The 24438-nt window shown below is 43.6% G+C and overlaps 1 protein-coding gene and 1 pseudogene across 1 annotated transcript in view; both read left to right on the top strand.

Annotated features, from left to right (window-relative positions):
• The window catches only part of PPARGC1B (PPARG coactivator 1 beta), a 136823-nt gene that overhangs the window by 24437 nt on the left and 87948 nt on the right, over window positions 1-24438 (top strand). The window lies entirely within an intron of this gene.
• LOC136643335 (5S ribosomal RNA) lies at window positions 11538-11654 on the top strand (annotated as a pseudogene).

Here is a 24438-nt window from a genome sequence, read left to right as displayed (position 1 = left end):
AAGCTGTGGCAGTGTGAGAAATTTCACCCCAGATCAGTTTGACTGTCTGTATGGGATCACACTCCTTTTAGATTGTATAGGGAGATAGCAAGATGGTCTTGTCAATGTCATGTCAGTGTTCATAGCCCTCATTTGAAGCTTACTAAACTTGAGGCTTGCTGCTCAGTTTTTAGAAGAGGAGCCAGTACACAACCTTCCAGTTCTTGCCTTTGCAGCTAGCTATAATTCCAAAAAATATACCAGGTAGGTGATATAGATGATATAGTGCAGATGCAGTCACAGTATTATTTCTAACTTGAAAAGTAATCTATGTTAATTTCTGGAAAATATCTTAAACACCAAAATGTGGTGGTTTTTGGTTTTTTATTTGGATATTTTAACACCCAAAAGGTGTTTTGTGTTTTTATGTGTTTTTAACAAAAAAAATATATACCCCTAGTGATTGGGTAGCAGTGCTCAACCACAGTAGTAACCCTTGAACCACATAGCCTAATCTGCCGTCAGTTTCATGACCCAACAAAAATTGGGTCATGACCCACTGGTGGGTCCTGGACCCACAGCTTGGGAATTGCTGCCCTATACAGTTGCTATTTACATTTTTTTTAAAATGCTAGTCCTAGTCATGCTAAACTAGTTTGACTATTTTTCTTTCTCTGTCTCAAGTTTTGGGGAGTACCAGAAGGAAGTCCTTTTAGTACTCTTCTTTTCTTCAAAAGCTATTTTTTGTGCTTTCTTGCCTGCTTCTGCCCCCCTGGCCAATGTCTGTTTCCACTCTTTTTCAGTATGCAATGAAGTAAACTGTCCACTTCTGCTACAATAAACCTGTTAAAGATCTCACAGATTTGTTGTGTTTGCTATCAGACTAACATGGCTGCCCCTCTGGAAGCTGTTAGTGATATTACTAATATATCTCTACTGATGTATTAATCTTGAGACCTGCTCATTAGGGTGACCAGATCCAAAGGAGGACAGCATTTCTGTCCCTTTAACAACTACGTTAAAAATGAGTTTCAGCAGATAAGACAAGGAGTCTGCCTGCCAACATCTTTTTCTTCTCTATACAGTTATCACAGTTCCTATGTCCATTTACACAATTTCCTGTAAATATGCACATAAAAGATACAGGAGTATGGTGTAGTACTCTTCTGGATCTGGTCACTAAACTACCTGGATTTTCTCAAGGAGGATTTTTCCTATATGAAACATGAAGATCTCTGTGTTACAGTAAAGTATGGAAAGCCATGGTATTTTATAGAAAAGAATAGAGAGGTTTAAGAATAATTTCCTTAAAAAAGAAAGGAAGTGTGTAGATGTGTTCACACAGAGCGCAGTGTTACTTGCATTCAAGTACTTACAGCTTGAATGAGAATGTAAACTTGCCACTTTTACTCTGTGAAACATCAGGTTTGTCATGCCTTACACAGGGCATTCTCTATTAGAATAGCAGGGAAATGTTTGTATTTATGCAAAAGTGTATAGATTTGACTTTAAGGATGTGCCACGTGCACACTGATATGCATGCAAAGGCATGTGTATGTCTTTCTACTTTCTGTTCTTGCCATTGCCAGTAATAGTTTACAGTGAGCTTTAATGGACAGCTTTGGGAATCCATTCCAATTCCGTCTTCCGTCTCACACTGTAATTAGTGCCACCTGCTTTCTTTCCCGTTCCATTATTCAGTAATGCAAGAAAGAGGACAGGGCATAGGATTCTTCAGGTAGATACTTAAAACCAAGCTTGTTCTTTCTGAGATTCCCACAGGTCCAAGGAAGAAAATGTGATTGCACATGCAAGCAAGACCTACAGCCCTGGTGTGAAGTTCTGCAATGAAGTGAACATGCTCTATGTTGGCCCAGCTAATGATCTGAAGATGATTTGATTCTTTTTAGATACCCACTACTACCCTTTTGATGAGCATGGTTGAATGCATTGGTTGTGTCTGAATAAAGAGACTTTCCTTGAGGAGCAGAGTTCCAATGACATACTTGACCTCAGAAGTTGATGGCTCTCCTTGAAACTTGCTAATGGGGTGAAGGGCACAGTTTTGCCATGTGGAGGCTATTTTTAATGTTAAACAGACCTCTTAATAAGAAAGCACAAACAGGATGGAAGTGTTGCTAGGAAGAGATAGGAAGATAAGAAGGAGATAAGAAAAGTGTATTACTCTTTGGCAGCTGCAAAATTGTCTGAATGTGCTAATGTCTGAGGGAAACTTGGGTTTAATGTGGCCGAGGGCTGCTCTGACACTGGTTCTTGTACTGAGGCAGCTGTATGAGCCTTGTAAAAAATGGTGCCAAGCACTCTCGAAAGTAAAGTTGCCAGCTTTTAAAAGGCCTTGCTTCTGTTTTTTTTGTTTCTGCCTGATGTGCAGAAATTGTAAAAGTGAAGCTCTCCCATCTGCCCTCCCAGGGCAGGAGGTCTGGTCTAGAGGGTTGAGCCTCCATTTGCCAGAAGATAACATCCGAAGGTCGCCAGTTCGAGGCCACCGGCACCATGCGACCTTGAAGCAGCTGACAAGCTGAGCCGAGCTATTCCATCTGCTCTGAGCGTGGGAGGACGGAGGCCAGAATGTGCGACCAGATCAAGAAAGAAACATCTGAATGTTGTGGTTTCTTGAAAGATAGAAACCTTCTTTCAAATTGTAAAAATCCCTATGGGGATTTAGATTGCCTACCTATGTAAACCTCCTTGAATAAAGTCTAAGGAGAAATCTGAGGACCAAGAAAGGTGGTATAGAAATACTTGTATTATTATTATTATTATTATTATTATTATTATTATTATTATCTATGTCAGGAAAAACTTCATCTGCTAAACTTTCCCTTGTCAGGGAGCTGTGAAAAGGTGCAAGAGCAGGGACAGAAGAAAAGCTGGCAATCTTATACAAGAATTTGATTTTGGCTTTGCCTGATGACATATGGAAATCTTGTTAGGTTTAGTAAAAATAAAATTGAATAAAAAATTGATGGATGTACAAAAGTGTTAATGCAGCCCATCAGCTCATCTACACTGCAGTCATAACCCTATTAAAATCTGTGGAAAGCTTCTGTTTATATCAGTGGATAAAGATGGCGCTATTGGTCTGCAATCCTAGGCAGACTTATTTGGCAATGAGTCTCACTGAATATCGCGGGACATACTTCTGAATCAATGCACATAGGATCAGTCTACATGTTTCATTCCCATTGCATGGTGGCAAGACTTTCTAGATCTCAGTTATTTCTGACAGATGTCCAACCTCTCCCTCCCTCTCTCAAACATTTTGCCCTGAAACGCTGCAATGTTTACCGCCAACATGTTCCACTATTTAAATTGGAAATATTTTTACAACTTTCTACCACATCTATACAGTGGCATTTTAAACCTATCGCTGCTGTTGTTTTCTTTGTAGAACAAATATTTTGTAGCCTTCTTTACAGTTGTTTGTTAAGGCAGTGATTATGTTCCCTTCATATGCCCCACTTTTCCAGGCAAAGCCTAATGAGTGCCTTTAGTTGTCCCCTCATGTTTCCCATTCATACAGAGAGGGGCACATCCACACTAGAGGCATGTAGCATCTAGTTCTAGCTGATTCTAGATGTGGCATCAAATTTAGAACCCTTGTTACTTATGATATAAACTTGATTGACCATTGGCCTGCTATAGCATGGTGGAAGACGGGATTGAGCAGGAGATTATGGGGCTTGGTGTTAAATGGAGCATAGCTGAACCTAATTAAATGCTGGATGGAACGCTATTCTGCTGTGATAGAATGACTGAAACAGGTTGCAGGATTGTTTTGCTTGGCACTACCTGTGTGACACAAGTTTACCATATTTTGTGTTCTTTTAGCAGCTACATGCTGTGAAGAAGTTCAACAGCTTTCCACAGCATGGAGACACAGCTAAGAGAAAGTCATCATTTGTATAACTTATCCCTTTTAGCAGGAAACTGTTGAAAGACTTGAGAAAAATTGGCAATTCTATTTCTATCTTGTCGTGCAGCTTGTCTCACTTTAAAATGCAGGGAGTAGGTGCTTGATACTAAAGGTTTGTCAAGATTTACCATAGGTCTTTGAATGTTGCTTGAGCTTTTGCAATTCATTCATTTGGTGGATCATGAGAGATCTTTTCCAGTGTATTAGTATGAATTTTATCTTCTTATTGATTCTGGTGGAGCCAGATGATGAGCCAAGTTCCGAGTGAAATAATATGTGTTTGAGGTTATGGCTTGGTTAAAAAGCCGTTCTGCAGGTGTACTCCCTTTTCCATTTCCTTAAGAGTGGGAAGGGCTGGAGGTTTGGGTGTGTGTATGCTGAATAAGGGCAGGTTGGGACAAGGTCAGACTGGCACTGAATGGCTAGTCATGTGAGACCAGTTACAGTCTTGTTACAAACTTAGTAAAATATTAGCACTGTGGATAACAATGTGATACTCCTGAACTCTGTTGCAACAGGCAAAGCCTAAAGCTCTAGTAGAGCTAGAAAGACAAGTGAAAGCAGACAGAATGTGGAAGATTTGCATAGTGGGAGACCAACTTCCTGGTACAATTTTCTGTTCCTGCTCCTCCTCTCATTTTCATCGTGGAATAGATATGGGAATAATTGCAACATCTTTTTGAAAAGTTTGACTTTTGGGAGGAGAGTTTGCAAAAGTGGACAGGATTATACTTTTGCTTACATACTGCATATACCTGAAGTTTTTGTGTGTGACTATATGAGGGAGGAGATATTGGCCAGTGCCGTCCCTCCCTCAGTGCTGCCAACTCACTCTGTCAACTCTCCAGAGTTGGGATTCCTATGGGGCCCTCATACCACCATATTTGCATATACCTCGTCTACAGATGTTAGGTGTTGCATGTTTTATATATAACTCTAGACCAGTGATTCTCAAACTTTAGGAGCCCATGGACCACATGTAACCCCCTACACCCCTGCACACATACAAAAAAATTAATTTTTCAGTAATTAGACAACATTATTTATAGAGAAGATTTTTGGGTTGCTACTTTTGTTGCCAGATGTGGCTGTGGGTTGTCTGTACTCTGCCCTCTGTGGTGATATGTGGTGAAGCATCACCTGAGCATGCGCTCTCCCATGGATTACCAGAGAGTGGAGAATGGACCGCCCACATCTGCAGCTGATGCAGAAAGTGATTAAAGTTGATTGTTGTTGTTTTCCCTGAGACCTCTCAGACTACTTCTCAGAGTCTCGAGGACTACCAGTGGTTCATAGACCAAAGGTTGAGAACCAGTGACCCTGCTCCTAGTCTGGACCTGTTGGATGGGCAAATGGCATGTCACATTTGACTGCAGATGATGCCCAGCACTCACCAACAATGGGATTTTGACTGTTTTTGGGACCCATGCTTGAGACATCCTTGAGTTGTTGAGAAAGTAGACTGTTTTTGCTAGAGGAGGGGTAAAAATATAGTTATTAGAACATATAATAATAAATAAATAATAAAGTGTGATTGTGATGCTGGTGGCAGTGAGCCATTCTTTTGTATAGATGACTGCTTTGGGTGCTGGAGTTGCTGTCCAAAAGGGTTAATCTCTTTTTGCCTTCTCTCACTCTATTTGCAGCCATTTTAATGCAGCTGGAGCTGAGCTGTTCAGTCTTGTTCCCACTCCTTTTACAGTAAGAGCTGCTTGCTTAAGGAGGCCCAATAATCTCCTCTGTCCTGCTCCTTTCCTTCTTTGGTTGTTCTGTCTGCTGTGTGCCCTGGCACCCATTCCCTCTTTCCAGAGCCTGAATCTGTGGCTATCCCTTCCAGTTCAAACAGAAATAAAAGCAGTCAGAAGGGAAATGGCCTCTGACAAGTGTTTATCAACAGTGCAGTTCTGCAGGTCTCCTGGGGTATCGATGCAGACCAGCAGGAAAGATAGAGGATTTCTCTTTAATTGATATCAGCTTGCGTTTGCCAGCACTTAAGATGGATGCCAACTGGCTGCCTTGTTGACTTCTCCGCTTCAGAAAACGGAAGTGTTTTACAGCAGCAAAGCCCCCCTTCCACAACTATTAACTAATTTGCACTGGGAAATGAAGACCTGGCCAAGTTAAAGTCACTTTAGGAGGTGACAGAAACTGAGGAAATGACAGAGCATTCTGTGTTAAATCAACATAGGACTGAAATATGGGCTTTTGGTAAATTTGTCCTTAGCATTTCAGGTATAATCTGGCAGCAAGTAAAGGATCAGGGGCTTGGTTCATAAGAACCTTCCTCCCCACACTCATCCAGCCACCCACCCCCACGCATGATGTTTATAGTCCTTATGGTGGAAACGCCATGCCAGTTCTTTTTTATGTCAGCTGAGCTGTGTGGTTCACATAGTTTGCACATCCACTGTAAAGCCAAGCCACTTGTATTCTATTCTATTACTTTAAGGATAATAATACAGTCTTTGCATTATTGTTATAATGACTTGTGTCATTGGCACCTGAGAAGTTGCACAACTTCAGAAGTTGTACCAGTGCTGAATTTTCCATATCAAGCTGACCCTGAATTGTAAGGTACTTAGTATACCAAAATTTTTCTTGCTGTATTAGAACAATGGCTGCAGAAGGAACAGTCATAGCTTGAGAAATGTTCAAGCAGTGTCTGCAGAAAGCTCCAGTGTAAGCTCCAGTGTTCAGGGAATTTAGTTACTGCCCTGCATGGCTTCTCCATGAACGCCAGTCATTGTTTCTCTGCCCGTAAATTGCCTAGATTGCTGTGCCTTGGATGCCTTGCTAGTCTGTGGGTCCAGTTCAAAGCTCACAAATAATAAACATGATACATGGCCTGTTTTGTCATTTATAATGCTTAAACTCTGAAGACAGACATTTTTCATCAATATTTTATTTTTACATAGAGAAGCAACTGTTGACTCATTTTATTTGATAGATGATTGTGATTCAGTTTTAAGAGACTGCAAGAATAGACTTTAACATGCTGAATTCAAATTCAGTTTCAAACCAGGCTGTGGTATTTTAAAAGAGACACTTTCTATAAAAGTTATAATCTTATTTTTCATGTTAAAAAAAACCCTTGACTTGTATCCAGCCTGGTTACAAGTGGCATGGAAATGCATGTATGACTGCCTGGAACTGCCCCAACCAACTCAGGGCTTGCGATTCCCTCTCAAGGGTTGCCAGTAGCTTAGTGAGTACCTTTCTGAAGGGCCTACTCCCTCTGGGTTGCCCAAAACACAGAATTAAGCAGTGGTGTGAAACCGGAATTAACTCCAGAGTGAAAGGCCTAAGTCACTGTGAAGGGGTGAATTTGAGCTCAAGCTGCTCTGTACAACGGGTCTCTGAGGGGGTTTCATTTCAGCTGAGAAGGAACTAAAACTGGTCTTCATGTTTCAGCTTTGAAATGTCACCAACTGAAATAAAAGAAGGTCAAGCTCAGTTGTGGACTGAATGGAGACCCCTTCTGAATCCCCTTTTGCCCTGTCGTACAGCCTTGAGGCAAACACAGGCAAGAAATATAAAGCATGGCGGATGTTCTGAAGCAACTTGTTTTCAGGACAGGGAATGTCTAGTGAAACCATCTCCCCCGCACTTGAAATGTTTGTCCGCTGTCACCCTTAGCGTAATCAAGTGAATGTGAGTCTTCACAGGTCAGCAGTGTGGATGAGACCACAGAAAGATGTAACTGCAGGGTCTCTGTGGGACTGACATATATATTCTTCCCACCTGCCTTCCTTACTGTCGCCAGACTCACCCACCTCCTCCTGCCCTCTTCCCTCCCCAAACATCTGGATCCTTGAGTATCCCAGGATGTTTACTTGCAACCGTGGGAGAGTTTTTGGCGCATGCGTGGCTGGATCTTGGCTGTGAAGAGAGAGGGACAAGACGTAAAGGATGCACAGCTGTTCTACTTACTGCAGCCCAGTTTTCACTGTCCTCTGCTTTACTAGCTTCGCAAATATTATTTGTATTCAGGAGTCTTCTTCAGAATCACCCACTAGAGTCAGAGGAATATTGCTGGTTTCATCTGCTTGAAAAGAGGAGAGTCTGTAGGGTGTTTGCTGGGGTTAGGTCAGTAGCATAGGCATAAGGAGATTTTTCCCTGTGGAGGTGGGGCAGGCGAGATGGAGCTGGCAATGCCACAGATTTTCATTGCTGTTCAAAGGGAGCCAAAATATTATTCTTCAGCCTCTACTCCCCCCCCCCCTTTCAGAATCATCTTGAGTTGCTGAAGATCCAGGGCCAGTTTTTGCCAACTCTTGTTTCAGCTTATTGTCTCTTTGCCATTTCTGGCTGGCGTATCTGTTGCTCTCGCAGCTCAGTGGACTGTTACACGAGGATCAGAAGTGACATAAGCAGGGCTTTTCTCCCAATGTGCAAGAAGGAAATTCTCCCTCTGGTGGTCAGGGGTTGCAAGAATGCTGGATTTCTGCCCAGCTGCAGTGACCGCCCCCTTCTCATACCCAGTCTTGTGATCCAGATTTCATTTATATCTTTTATTATTCTATTCATTACTGAAAGAACAAATGAACCTTCCTTGGCTGTTTCCTTTTCTTTAACTTCCTTTTCAGAAGCAGCTCTATTTGCTCACCCGTGTTTAGTTCTGAAAGCCTCCTGGACTGCAGGGCATCTAACAGGACTTTGATCTCATGGCAACCAGAAGTGTTTAAATTCTCCCATCCTCAGCATTTTAAAAATGGAAAATGTGGAAATAATTTCCTCTTTATTATGCTTTTCCCGCTCCATTCACTAAAACAAAAGATTAGTCTCTTTCAAGCCGAGTCTAGATTTTGCAGCATACACCCCTGTTTTGTCACATTACAAGAAAGGGCATGAACATTAATCTTGCAACCCAGAAGGGCAAACCTGTGAGAAGTTTTCCAGAACTGGGCACTTTACCATGAAGCCAGGCTGCTATTTCAAATGAGAGTTATTGTTCTTACAGTGCAGTCCTGTGCAGTGGCAGGGACTTCTGAGAGCCAGGGAGGCCATGCACGGTTTCCTTGGCTCTCAGAACACCTCTGGGAGGTGGCCCTTGGGGCCAATAGCGGCATGCCAACTGAGTGCCATGGGGTGCTGCTGCTGGGGAAAGTGCATGGTGGCATAGTATTTGCCCCACCCGCAGGTATACCACTGGTCCTATGATTGTCTACTCAGAAGCAAACCTTAATGTGTTTAATGGGGTTTACTCCCAGGAAAGTGTATATTAGATTGCAGCCTGGGGCCCGATCCAGATCCCTGCACACCGGTTCACTACCAGCATGCACTGTTGCCAACGAGCCGTAAGACATGTTTGCAAGCCCAGTGCTAGAGCTAGCCCAATGAGAGAGCGCGCTGGGCCAGCTCCAGCTTTAGGCTCACGTTCCGCTGCCTGGAGTCACCTGGTGGTGGAGAGGTGAGTGGGGGTTTGGGGGAGGCGGGGAAAAGGCGGTCCAGGGTGGGGGAAGGTGGGGAGAGGACGGATGGAAGTGTTGCAGGGGAGGGAGCAGGGAAGGGAGGGGGCAGGACCTGTGGAGCTCTGCTCCACCAAGTCCTGAGCCCCGTGTGGGACTGTGCAGTCCGACACAGGACTCTCCGATTCTTCGGCAGCTCCAGAGCTGCCATAGAATCGAGTAGCCCCATTGCAGGGCTGCTTCCTTACCTGAGGAGCCACCAATGGCTGCCTTTTTGTGCACTGCATACCGCGGCAGCCATTTTGGCATCACTGCAGCTCTGCGCACCAGACAACTCAGGATTGGGCTGTCATTCTAATTCATGCAGCCCAGACTATGCACACAGACCAATTATTACTACAATGAAATCATACAAGGCGAGCTAATCTCTTGCAGATACATGTTTTAGAAATCAAAACAAATAATTAGGAAGCTCAAGCTCCCCAGGGGCCTGTATTGCCTTGATAGCATCACCTCTGAAATGGTTCTTTCCCATCAGCACTGTTCCACTAGGAAAAGCAGACTTCCTGTTATCCACTGCAATCTATTTTTTTTCTTTTTCTCAGTACTGAATCATAGAGCTCGTCAACATTTTTATGCCATGTGGCTGTGAATCAAACGCACCAGTGACTGATGCTTCTTGCTGTCATCATGTATTGTCTTGTCCAAAAAGTGAAGTTATTTATCGCTCTTGCAGGAAACAGGGCTCCAGATATGTATAGAGCTCATGCATCTCCCCATTTGTGAGAGGAGAGAGTTGCATGAATTCTGCTTCTGGTTAATGTGGTGCAATACAGAAACATGCACCCACTTGTTTTTCTGCTATGTGCAAAGCCAAATGTATGTTCCCTTCCCAGCAAAGCAGATTTTGCTGTTGGTCCTTTGCTGAATGCCCATTCATTTATTAAGCCCTCTTAAACACAAGCAGTAAACTGGACTGTTTGATGATTTTCAGAACTGCTTATGTTTGAAGCTTGGTTGTTGCTGATATTCAAAGGGGAATATGTTTTATGATGATGGCTGCACTCCAACCAAAGTTAAATGGTGTTAAGTTCCATTCAGTTCAGCAGGAGAGTTCAGCACATGCTTCATTCTCAAGAATTCAATGGGACAGAATTGGTTAAACTTCAGATACTTCTGTTGCAGACTCATACGTTGGTTGTCTTCCCTTTTCTTCTTGCTTTTTCTCATTCCCCACTCTCCGTTCTCCTTTCATCCGGCCATGTGGTCAGATGCAGGTTTGCCGTCTGTGTGTGTAACTCTGGCATATCTGTTAGTTGGCTGAAGTCGGAGTCACAAGGCAAGAATATTCAGAGCAAAGATGTCACCATGGGATAGCAACAGGACTCACAATCGGCCAATTAGATCACAAGGTTCCTCTGTCCTCTAGTGTAGCAGGTGTCCTAAATTGAACCAATGTGCTGAAAGTGCTGGCACTCTGAGGGAGTGTGCCTAGAGTTCCCATCCTCCTTGGTCCTCCCTCAATGGGACTCCATGCCAAGAGCGACGAAGTGTTTGTTTTAAACATTCAGTGGAGCTTCTTCCCACCCAGAGTTTTGCAGCTGAAAAGTGCAGAGTTCGCTGCTAATTCTCAGCAGTGTTCCCTATTTTAACCTGTTTTAACCCATTGCTCCAGTAAAGAAGGAAGAGGTCAGCCAATTTTTGCTCAGAGTTCTGTAGTAGCTTTGAATGAAAATGTAACCTGCTATATGTGTATACTACAGCTTGATGAAAAGAGTGAGTTTTCTTTGGCAATGATAACTGACAAAGGTGTCCAGTGGAACCCCTGTGTGCCTAGTGCTGGTCCCATGCACAGTTTTTAGCTAGTGAAAGCTCTGACAAATACTCTGAAGACCACCCCCCCTTTTGTATTGGAAATGAGTAAGTGTTGATTTGGCTGACTGGCCATAGTGGTTGCATCCATTTACAATGGCAAGCCATGTTTTGCAGTTATGAGAATTTGCCATAGAGAATCTCAGGCTGATGCATCCCCTTCCCTGATTAGTGTGCAAGGGAGAAAAGTGAAAGCTAGGTTTTTTCCCACCACATACCTGGATCAAATCCTGACTTTATTTCAGGGTTGGTTACGTAAATCTGAATTGCACAAACTCCTATTTCCTGTGTTTGGATGGTATGGAAAACTGTGGTTGTTACAAATTATAACCAGAAACTGTGACAGCAACTGTTACCCTGCACATGCCCAATCTCGTCTGATCTTGGAAGCTAAGCAGGGTCAGGCCTGGTTAGTACTTGGATGGGAGACCGCCTGGGAATACTGGGTGCTGTAGGCTTGTACCATAGTCTTTCGAGACTGAAGGTTGCCAACCATTAACCAGAAACTTTAAATTTCCTCCTCTCTCATGTGAAGAAGGGAGGATGTGCACGAGCCCAAGGCTTACTACGACACATTCTCATAATGTGGCATAGTTTGCCATATTGCCATAAAGAGGCATGGTTTGTGATTATGTATGAGTGTAGCCTCTGCCTTCTTACCAGTGAGGAGCCATAATGGAGACAATAGCTTCAATGAAGATACTGTGTAATAATCTGCAGTAATGAACATGCATGGAGACAATACCTGAGGATGCATATTTCCATCAAAATTACAATGCTTATGGGAAGGCACACTTTCATCTTCACTGTACCATGCGAATGGTAACTATAATGGGTGCCTTGCAGCCAAATAAACTTTGCAGTATAGATGTGTATCAGTTCTGCATGTGAGTTACTAATCCAGCAAAGGAACCCATGTACAGAAGCTGTTTTGTATGTGTAACTTGTTTGCTGGATTCAGGCCCATATCTTTAAGAGATGAGTAACAGCTTTCCCTTTTCTTTTACCCACCCTACCTTGCCCTTCCTCTTTGCTTGAATTTGCACAGCCATCTTTTGAATGTATCACTTTCTGAATAACTTTCTCAGAGAGAGGGCATGCATTTTTGTTTCTCACTGTCTGTGAAATTTAGCAAAGGCCTTTTGTATATCTCAAATGGTCAATGGGGCAACCTGTCAGTAGCTGGAGTCCTGTTCTGAGCAAACACACTCCTATATTTTGAATCCCAGTTCCATTTTCCCAGCGCAATGTATACAAGAGCATCTTCTTATAGACATACTCTCTGTTAATTAATCTAGAATCAGCCACCCCTAGAGTTTTATTCAAAATCATTAATGCAGATTAGTTGATCCAGCTGATTCTTCAAAAAATGCATTGCAGTGATGGGAAAGACCCCACTTTGACAACTCCTCGATCACCACAGTTGTGTGTATCTTAGGTTGGTCAGAGTGATAGAATGATCATTAATCCGTGTTATGCTATCTTGAGTACATGCAACAAACATAAATGACATTCTGGAATGCTTCTTCTGCATGTTGGATAATTTAATCTAGTAGTGGCCTAAAGAGACACTCCTGCACACATGCATCTGGGAATAAATTGCATTGAACTCAATGGGCTGTATGACTATGCTGCATATCTCCCAACTGCAGTGATTTTCAACCCTTTTCATCTCATAGCGCATTGACAAGGCACTAAAATTGTCAAGGCACACCATCAGGTTTTTTACAATTGACAAGGCACACGATGCTGCCAGTGGGCGCTCACATCCCCCTTTGGCCCTAATAATAAATGACCTTTCCCCATATTCCTGTGGCACTCTTGTGGACCACTCGCGGCACACCAGTGTGCCACGGCACAGTGGTTGAAAATTGCTGCCCTACTGTATCACAGCTGCATTTGCTTTGTCCTCCTGCTGAGCCACTATCCACCAACACCAGATTCAGGTAGCTTTGATTCTGCTTGCGTTAAAAGGGCCACCACTTTCCAGACCAGGTGTACCTAGAAATCCAGCCAAGGGCCTTCATGATCTTCTTCACCTTCAAAACTTTTGTTGTGCTTGTCTGTTAACTGCAGTTAGACAATAAAGAAATAGACAATGTTTGAAATAAAGAGCTTGCCAGCATTTTGTTTCACAAGGTCCACGGCAAGCCCTCACAAAGGCTCATGAATTCAGCTTCTCCGATTCCTAAATGAGAAGTACTTTGCCTTAAAGGAATGAAGCCCTACCCTTTGTTAACATCATTTTCTTCATGAAATATCATGCCCGTCCTCTGCCCTGCAGAATTCAGAGTTTATCTGGCCCCCTACCTCCCTTATACAGCTAGTGTTCCCAAGCAGATTAGCTCTGGTATTGCATGCTGTTATGGTATGTTTGTTCAGCACTGGCGGTTCATTTGTGCAGTCTTCTTTGATTTATAGAGTAGGTGGTTCTTGCTGAGCTAAAAGAGATTGTCGGGTTCTGGGGTGGCTGTGAAATTTGCTGTACTGTAATACTTAAGCTGTATCTTTGAGGCCTAGAGCTTCTTGAGCTGGCACAGTCTCCTGAAAGATCCATGGGCATAATCTGCCCTAGTCACTGAACAGCATTAACAGATGTAAGAATCCACATCACAGGAAAGGCTGGCCTCCATGGCAAGACTTATGCTCACTGTGAAGCCCACTATGAAAGGCCTATCTGCACAGTAAGGATCAACCGATATGCACGATCGGGTTCAGGGTAACCTGAGAGAGTCTTTCTTTTTGTTGTCAACTTTGCAATGGCATGGTTTCTTCTTCCTAGTGCTGCGCCCAGATACAGAGTCAGTGAAGCAATATCGTTGCTTGTGTCCGCTACTAGGCATCCTGTTAGTGGAGCCATTCAAGATGTAGAAAAAGATAATATCACATGCAAATTGAATTAATTCAAAATTCAGCTAATGGGTGTATTTAATATAGCTAGTGGGTGTGCTCCACTTCTGTCTAGAGAAACCTGACTACGTAGATTATGAGGCCCTAGGCCAGCAGCAGCAGTGGCATACCTGGGGGGAAAGGGGGCAAATACTCTGAGCACCACCCGTGTGGGTGCGGCACCACCAACCTTGCCTCCCTGTTGCCTTTAAAAAAATTTTGTTTAAGAGAAAGAAGCCTTAAAAAAGAGAAAATACCCTCCTCCTTATGAAGGAGGTGGCAGCCCAGAATCAAGCCCAGAGTGGCAGTGAGTTGTAACCACTCCAGGTGCGATTCAGACTCTGCTTTGGGCTACATCTTTTGTCTCCTCAGAGGAGAGAAGGGGATGGTTCACAGCCAAATCGCTCTGGGAGAGGCTTCAACTCCTTGCACTGTTCCGGAAGTGATTGTGGTGATGTGATGATGTCACTGTAATTGCTTCCCGGTCAGGGGCAGAGAGCAGCAAAGTGGGAAATGGTGGAAAAAATCCCAGAACTGGGCTTTTTTCTGGGTTGAAAAAAGCCCAGGACTGCCTCTGACCAGCAGCCTTGCTATCCCATGGCATATTGTGAGCTACCTAAGGAAACTGCAGTTCATTGATGACCTCCGATAAAACACAGTTCTGACAACCCTAATGTAGATACTCTAAAGACCACATAAGAGGGAGTTACAAACTGTCAGGAATGTTGTTTCTGATGATGCCTTGGGACAGCTGGTTGCTGAACTTCACCATTTTGTCTTTGTGTACAACTGTTTCAGATTAGGGAATAGCTTGTTTTTTCAAGACAGTATTGCCAGGACCCACAAAGCTCTCCAGTATAGTAACATACTGATGGCTGACGTAGAACAATACTTCCTCAGGATTTCAATGGGTTGGGGCATATAATGTTTATACTGGAAACCACTTGACTGTTCGACATACGTACAGAGTTCCAAAGCATGGCATGTGCTCCATTGTCTACAGCCGAACATTTCTTTCAGTACTTCTCACATGGACAAGCACATGTAAGATTTATATTGGGCATGCTTAGAAAATTTCAGTCCTCACTTGGGAAAGCTAAAAACTCACGCTGACAACACCAGATGAATACCCTGTCCTAGCAGACACTTACTACAGTTCCAACAAAGTAAGTCACAAAACACCACTTGTCATCATCTGTGGCTCTTAGCTGAAAGCTCTCAGCATGTGCATCATAAAGTATCTGCTGTGCATCCTGTAAGAGGATGGTTTCCTCTCACTTCATTGTGAAGCCAAGAAAGAGGAATTACAGGATTTGCAGATTTGACACTATCAGATTTGGGCTCAGTAGAAAGTGTGTGTGGCTAGCTCACTACAAAAGTAAATGTACCCCTTTAAGTGATTATGTACACTATTTGCCTTATTGCAAATTCATCCCCCATTGGGAGCTGGACATGCCCACTCTGGTTGGACATTGTCCTCTTTTGACTGTTTTTCATATGTGCTCTGCACAGGAACATTTCACACGTCTCTTTTGCACTACTGGACCTTCTGACCTCCTTTGCAACACCACCACTTGCATCCTCTTTACCATGCACACATGGCAGCAAGAAGGTAGTAGTTCTTGCATCTGATTTCTGACCCACCAAAGCTTATGCCACAATACTTTGTTAGTCTTTAAAGTGCCACCAGGTTATTTGTTGGTTTTCCCTGCAGCAGACTGAGGGCCCAATCCTATCCAACTTTCCAGCACCAGTGCAACCACAATGCAGCCCTGAGATAACAGAACAAATTTTCCCTTACTTTGAGAAGGCTTCCATGACTGCCTCCCCACCACAGGAAGCAGTGCATGTCCCAGTGGCACTGCTGCACCAGAACTGGAAAATTGGGCCCTGACATAGCTACTTCATCCCCAACCTTCCAGTTTGCTAAGCGTACTGCACGGAACTCAGCAGGAAGGTGCATGGCCTGTTCAACCTCACACCTTAGAGGGAACAATGTTCAGGATATACCTACCCATTTAGGTGACTTCTGGCCCACAAAATCTTGTGTCTCACTACATCTATAAGTCTCCCAGGTTCTGGTGCCTCTCTTTTTGTTGTAGATTAAGCTGTTTGTGTTTGGGGGATGAGTAGGAGGTATAGGTTTGATTGTTATAGTGGTGCAGAGATGCTGTAGCAGATTATGAGATGGGGAATACAAAGAAGTAGGGAATCCTGGAGATCAACAAGGAAGTTCACTGGGAAGAAAAACTGAAGTGGTGCTAGTAACTGGATTAACTCAGATTAACAGTGACCAGATAACAAATATTTAAATATGGGAAATTCATAGAATGCTTCCCTTCCCTGACTTAATAAACAAATGTCCCACACCCTTTTCCCTCTACATGTTCATTGCAAGTGAAGACATGGAGTAATGTGAGGCTTGGGAATTTCCCTTTCATTGCTTCAGGGGACCAGTCCCTGGCACATGTGAATTACTGTAATGATGGTGTTGTGCAAGGGCTCATTCAGGAAGCTGTTCCTTTGTTTGGCCCTTCCCAGCATTTTTTTCTTCAGAGACTTTCCTAGAACCTGAGCCTTGGCACTGAACACTGCTTGTAATTAATCTCCAAGTCACATGAGCTTGTGATAGGCATCTATAATGTATAGCTTTTTCAGTTCTCCTTGAGATCTAGTGCTGCATGGCATTCAAGAATTCCAACCTTGTATTGTGCCTTCTACATGTAAATCTCTTCCTGTTGGAAGGGGCCACCCCATAGATTAGATAGGGTCAGTAATTGTTGACCCCCTTTGATCCCTGTTGCATATAGTGCCATGTCCGGAAATCTTGCATGTTTTAATTAATACTTGCTTGGGCATTTCTTTGTTAATGCACCGTTTTTAGAGAGATTGAGGGAACCTCAGTAGCTGCAGGCTTCCTGCAGAGACCAGGAAGGATGGGTCTGTCTCCCATTGTTCAACTTTCAGAAAGGCTAGAAGGGTTGACAATGACTGAGCGGGCTTATTATCATTTCAGAAAAACCCACCTGCCAATTTTGTAGGCTTTAGCATGGCAAAAGATTATTTGTGCAAAAGATTTGCTCTATTATGAGAATGTAATGCGTACTATTAATACATTTACCCCAAACACTACCTACAAATACAGGGCACAGCTGTGGACACACATGTGGCTCCCTTTTAGGCCAATCTATTTATGGGCAAATTTTGAACAAGCCCATCTTGAAGAAGCCAAATACGGTACAGACCACATTCCACCAGGGCGGTCTAGGAATGGAGACAAAGGAAACATCTCCATTCCTAGAGCATCATGGTAAAACCTTGAGTGGCAGCACAGAGGGAGCCCTGTGAGGTAGTAAGTGTGAAGGAGGCTTTTGGAGAGAAATCTTCTTTGTGTGACACATTGGGGCAACCGCTATGCCTTGTGCATGCCAGATAATGCAGCTTTTACTATAATAAACAATAAGGCTCTTTCTGTAATAAAAAGAAGGTAACAGCACAACAAAACCCAACAAATTGGCAGCATTGTGAAAGCATCTTATTAAGTTCCCAACAGGTTAGGAGGCTAGCAAAACAATTACACTTCCACAATCCTGTTTATGGAAGATCATCAAAAAGGGGGAGAATTGAATCCCCTTAAGGAGGAAATTACCAAATGTGCTGTGGCAACATAGAAGGCTCTCTCCTGCATCTTGGTCAAATATATCTCAGATGTTGGTGGGACGTGGTGGAGTACCTCTCCACCATATCTTATTGCTTGGGCAAGTAGTTATGGGAAAAGGTGAAAGACCCTGGATGGCACTGATTTGAGCTCAGAAACAGACAGGAAATCAGCGAACCTGGTAAAGGGGTGTTACAACAAGGGAGTTATGTTTCCAGTATCCCAGAGAGAGAGAGTGTGTGTACTGTCTCTCAACACTGATTTACTGCTTTGAAAAAGTATCAGTCTTATTTGTGCACTTCAGATGTCTAAATTTCTCTGAACTAGACAGTACATTGGGTTTTGACTATAGGCTTAGGTTCATTCTGCCAGCTGCATTTTTCCAGAGCTCTAACGGTGGCAGTAAAGGGGTGATCCAGATTAATAGAGGCTCTGTGCTAGTTTGGGCTATTTGCACAACTGATATAGCCTCCCTTCTGGGGTTTGGTACAGCGTTTATTATGGAATGCGCCTCCTGCTAAGCTAAACAGGGGAGAGCTCAAAGTGTGCTCGGTTGATAGGAGAGAGTGGCTACAGCAGACTCAGGAGTGTTTTCATGCAGCAGCTAAAAGAATGATCCCAGCTTTTATCCCATCCTGATATGGAAGATCCTTTGATGACAGTGTTTCCGGAAAGATTTTGAAGCATCATCATGGGCTTTCTAGGGTAAATCTATTGTAACATATTTTTCCATAATTTAATTAAATCACTGGTGTTTGAGCACCTTGATGTAAGCCTGTGCATGTACTGCTGCTTGATGCTGTGTCTTACTTCAGACCACTGTTTCTATTCCCCATACCAGCAGCTAGAGCGCTTGGCAAGAGTACCAGCATCAGGCACCAGTGACACTATGCAGTGTGCCCTTCTCATACATCTGAGCAACAGCCAGTAGTGCCAGGGAGCTTAGCGCCTCCCTCCTCCCCCTTTCCACCTTACTAGACAATAAAATCATGCTCCATTCCTTTCCTATTCATCTTGGAGATTGCTGGCTGAAGTGGGTTCAGTGACACTGGCCGCAAGCAAGTGGCAAGGAACAAGCCAAGTGATTTGTGCATGCAATTAGCACAATTATCTGCGTTCAATAGTTTTTGATTTATTATGTACATTGTCTTGCCAAAACAATGCTGAAGATCATTCCAAGGCTTCAGCTGAAGCTTCTCTGTGGACTCACCCCCTTTTATTCCCATCCTTTTCTTCTCCTGACACCAGAGCCTGTATCCAGAGTGGTTCTGATAATTGGAACAAATACAAAGGAAACACCTCCTAATAAGTAGATGTCATGTCACTGGAAGATGGTGCCCTTGTAGCGTTTTTGTGTGTTTGGGGGTTAAGCGTCCTGTTAGAGTGTCTTTTCTCTTAAGAACTTTGCACAATTTAGCAGAGAGTTGCGAATTCTTTCTCTCTTAGCCCTGTGTGTCAAAGCTGAACTCTAAGTGGGCGTTCGGGACTGCAGTGAAGCAGCTGGGGGTATACATTAATCTTCTAATGAAAATCACTGCTATTCATAGGATGCAAGATCCTGCAAAATGGAGCTCTGATTTTCCCCTGCAAATAAGAAATCAAAGACACGATTGGTGAACCCTTTTCACCCCTTTTTTGTTCTGAGGACACAGTGGGCAGTTGGCACTAACAATCAGTACTGTCAGATCAGTGGTTTTCAAACTGTGTTCTAGGGAACCCTGGCATTAGGAACATGCTTCATACCAAATTGGGCCATTCATCCATCTAGGTCAGTATTGTCTATACTGACTGGCAGTGGTTCTCCAGGGTTTCAAACAAGGGTCTTTCCCAGCTGCTAATGAATCAGCCTGGGACCATCTGCATGTATTCTGCCACTGACCTATAGCCCTATTTATAGCCCAGTGAGACATTTCATAGTGGCACACAAGTTTTGCTGATGGGCAGTTCGTCCACAACTCCCAATCTTTCTCTGTAGTGTGCAGCTGTAGATTCTAGATTGTACTTAGAATGGCACCATGGTGAAGCCCCGCAGATCCTTGTGAATTGAGTGAGCACCCTCGAACATGGCCCAGAATCCTCCGCAGCGCTTAGTGATTCCTGAGCAAACAAACTGACATGGAAAGGGTTCCTCAAAGTTAGAACATTTTGAAAGCGCTACTCTAGGTGGATGTTTAACATGCTTAAATTGACTATTTTTATCAGAGCTTCTCATTTCTGAAACATGCTAAGCTAACAAAGCTCTGAAAGAAAAGAGGTAGGATAGGGGGGTCAGTAGAGACACAGAACAAAACTTTGAGGCTTTCAGGGTAGGTAGCTAGGGACCGCTCATACCACATTCCAGAGACGTGCAGTGAGCTCCAGGCCAGGGGAGGCAACACACTCACTCTCCTGCCTTAAGCTCAGTCTTTGAACCCCCGGAAATAAATAAATAAATAAAACTCCGTCTCTGGAGCATACTTTTCCATGTACAGCGGTTGTGAATTTGGTGACTGCTGTTTTAGTCTAAGAGCTGGTCCATTGTGCAGACCCCCTGCTTTTCTTCATGGGTTTTTTTTTTTTAAGCAGAAGAGAAGCAACTCTTCCTACTGCTTCCCCAGAGCTTAATGATGCAAGCATCCTGCTGTTTTTTAATTGGCTAGCCAGCCGCACTGCTTTTTTTTTTTTTCCTTTGACGCTAGCTGTGAATGTAGCCTAACCTGCTGGAGACAAGTCTTCCTAGTGCTTTCCAAGAGACTGCTGACAAAAGCACTGTCTTTTTTATTACTGGGCAAATGGAATCAGCTCTTGGTGTCTGTCCTCGAACAGGCATTCCTGCAAGCCACCATAGTGACTGAGATGGCAGCTCTAATTTATTTTTCATTTTTATACCGCCCTTCCTCCAAAGAGCTCAGAGTGGTGCACACAGCTGCTCTCCTCCTTACAACAACCCTGTGAGGTAGGTGAGGCTGAGAGAAAGCCCAAGGTCACCCAGGAAGCTTCGTGGCTTCGAACAGGGGGAATGGGGGATTCAAATGGCTTCGAATGGGGGATTCGAATGTGGATCTTTCAAGTCTAAGTCCACCTCCCTGGCTCTCCCTCCATGTTTTTGTCTGTGTGTGTTGCCTTAAATGGATTGAGCTGAGTAGAGAAGAGCAGCTTTGGAAAGGGAAAAGGAACTTTTAAAAAACATGTTGTGGTTCTTTTTTTTCTTGCTGGTTTAGGTGAGGCTCTGCCTCCCTTGCCTTCCCTGAATGCATGTCACTGGTACATTCCTTAATAAGAGGAAAAAGGTCTCCATAAATATTGCCTCCATGCTCATGTGATCCATGTTTTGTTCACTGTGCAGGGCAGTTTCAGCAATAGACTGCAATACATGTGCCCTGTCTTTGCTGTCTTAGAGCCAATTCATATGATGGCTTTTTCTCACCAAACACAAGCACTTTTTCAGCAAGCTGTGGGTGAGATCTGTATAGAGGGTGGTCTTATTATTAACATATCCACTGTCCACCCTGTAAGTCTTGAAAGCGGACTTCAGGGGCAGAGGACAAGAAGGGCATGAAGTGAAGTAAGATACAAGCTTAGAGACTTGTGCCCAGAAGATCACCAAAGATCACTTAGGCTGCATTTCCATGGGCATTTACCTTAGACTAAGCCCATTGGACTTGGCATGTTGTACTTCTGAGTAAACATGTTGTTAGGGACTGATAAATACAGGAAAGTAATATAGAGCAGGGGTGTCCAAAGTTTTTGGCAGCAGGGCCACATCATCTCTCTGACACTGTGTTGGGGGCCAGAGGGAAAAAGAATTAATTTACATTTAAAATTGGAATAAATTTACATAAGTTTACATAAATGAATATGTTAAAGATGAACTTATATGAATGAATGAAGGTCTTGCAATAGCTCAAGGCCTATAAAAGGCCTTGCACAAAGCAAGGCCAACCTTTCCTTTGCTGTGAAACAGCAAGCAGTGGAGGAAGCCCTCATCCCACAGCTCATGCGAGAGGTCAAACAGTCACCCTCACGCTGAGAGCAGTTGCGTCGGGCCAGTGCAGGCTCCAACAAATCTCCGGAGGGCCAGAGGCTCATTGGAGACTGGGGGCTTTCTGAGAGCTGCATTGAGAGGCCTTGAGGGCTGCAAGTGGCCTCAGGGCTGGGGTTTAGGCACCCCTGAAATAGAGTAATGGAGGATAGTGAAGCACACGCACTGGTCATTGGTCACTCATTGAAGTCCTGTTGTGGTTTTGCAGTTTTTTCCAGTCACACAATGTCTACCTCTTTCCAAGATTTTCTACACAAGCATGAAAGCTGCACACTGCATTAAAAAAGAATTATGGAATTATGTCATTCCAAGTTTGTCTCAATAACAATGCAGACCATACTGCGCCTCGATTACAGTTAATGGGATCTTGTCTTCCTGTTTGTCTCATGTCTCTGTTACTGAAAGGATGGTGAGACTTGTGCTGTGAAGGTGTTCCTGCAGGCAGAACAATCTGGTGATGTTTTCTTCTTCAGTTGTGACTAATGGGATAATGAGGCTTCTTGTGCTACTGCTGCACTCATTCCAGCTAGTTTGGATTGGTTAACAATTTTCTGAACAGCTAATGCACGAATGACATACTCAACTCTCTCACAAGCATTGTTGTCTGTTGTTTGTGCTCTTAAAAAAAAAACACTCTCCAGTGCAGTTCTACATGTCTTGGGATGTGTTGATTGAAGCCTTTGTCAATGAAAGATGGGGGACTAATTTTGACTCATTTATGCCTGAAAGAGTTTTTCAGAACCAGCTGACATGCCTTGGAGAATGGCCTCTGAGCTGACTTTTCTGTTTACAAGGTGCTTGTTTTGCTCTGCTTTTTGCCACTTATCTACTGTTATGCAGTAAGATAGGATTTGTACAGTCTACTATCACGGTCTTGCAAACATGCATTTACTGATTTCTTTGTAGTCATTTCCCACTACTAAAGAAGCAAACCGCTTTCAGAATTGGCTTTTCTCTTTAGCAGGGAGAACACAGGAAGCAAAATTCTCATAGTGTATGCAGCTCTCTCTTCCATGCATGCATGTGGCTTGTCTTTGAATCCCAGCTAGTCTTTTAGGGCGAATCCACACAGCAGCTTCTTGTAATCCCAGTGTATCTTTATATTGCCCCAGTGCTCTGGAATAGGCAGGTAACTTTTCCTTTGGAAAATGCCCTATGCTATCCAGGCCTGACTCCATTCAGACAGTGAAGCCTGTGGGCAAAGGCTTTATGGGTGCATCCTTGGATAGGCAACAACTAGGTGGCAGAGCCCAGACAGACAAAAGATGCATCGGTACCTACTGCTTTTATAGTGCTGCAGCTCATACTTCTTCTGTAGTGTCATCCATAAAAAGTGAGGACCCCAATCCTACCCCCCCCCCAGTTATATTTTGAAGGTGTCAAGGCTGGCATCTAGATGAGAGCTTTGTTTATTTTGGATCATATCTGTGGCAGTACTTGCATGCCTTGGGAAGGAATCCCATGGAAGAATCCCTATCTGTAGAGCAGGATTGTGAATAGCCACTTGCTTGTGAGATTAGCTTGTGAGACCAGCTTGTGAAGACCAGCTGTGAAGTGGCCCATCGGAGATAGAGCATCTCTCTTTCCCTCTCTCCTTCTCATTGTCGTCCTTCTTCATAGGCTGTCAAACATGCATAGCAAAGGTCTGTTTAGGCAAGCAGATCAGCAAACAAAAAACTGTGGGCCAGTAACTATTTGTCAGCCTCCTGTAGAAGTTCTCATCTTGTGATGATTCAGAATCTGAGGAAGTGAACCCTCTGATGACAACAGCTTCTGAACTCTTAGTCTAGGGAGGCACTTCAGAAGGAGAGACATTACATACTTTATGCTCTAAATTGGGATGGGACTGGGACAGAGGAACTGAAACAACCCTTTCAGTTTGCAGAGTGAGGGCCCAATCCTGTCCAATTTTCCAGTGCCAGTGCTGCTGTAACTATGGGGTCTGCGCTGCTTCCTGTGTTGGGGAGGCAGTCTTGGAGGCCTCTTCAAGGCTGGAAAGTTGGATAGGATTGAGCCCTAAAGGAGGTGTCTGAAAATACTTTTGGCTGCCCCTCTAAAGAGCAACTCATCAAGGCAGATTTACTTAAAATTTGAATTAAATAACAGAGAAAGCCAGTTAAGATCAATTACTTACACACAATTGGGTAAGAGGCACTTTTTCAAGTGGGTGCTCCTTTTTTTAGCAGGGGGAGAGTAACTGGCCCACCTCACCCCAGCACTGTCTGTTCTAGTGGCTGTCTGCTGGTATTCATTTGCATCTTTTTAGATTGTGAGCCCTTTTGGGACAGGGAGCCATTGATTTTTCTCTGTAAACCGCTTTGTGAACTTTTAGTTGAAAAGCGGTATATAAATACTGTTAATAATAATAATAATAATAATACTTGTTTGGAAGTAAGTCTCACTGAGCAAAATGAACATGTATGTGTGGAACTGGGCTGCAAGTGTCCATAAGCAAGGGCTGGCAGTTACCGGGCAGCAAAATGTTTCTTCGTGAGACAGAAAGCACATGTCCAGGCTCTTTGACTAGCAGAGTCATAAATATTCATATGCCATTTGAGAACTGAACATATTGTGGAGCTTAGGTAGTTGGAGGGCAAAAAGAAGTAGTGCAAGGTCAGCCATCTGGGCTACATGGATGATCCTGGTGGTTTACAGGGTGTCATCTTCTGGATCC

The sequence above is a fragment of the Tiliqua scincoides genome, chromosome 2, assembly GCF_035046505.1.
Source record: "Tiliqua scincoides isolate rTilSci1 chromosome 2, rTilSci1.hap2, whole genome shotgun sequence".
NCBI lineage: Eukaryota > Metazoa > Chordata > Lepidosauria > Squamata > Scincidae > Tiliqua > Tiliqua scincoides.
Note: the sequence above shows the minus strand (reverse complement) of the source record. Positions and strands in the feature narration are given on the sequence as shown.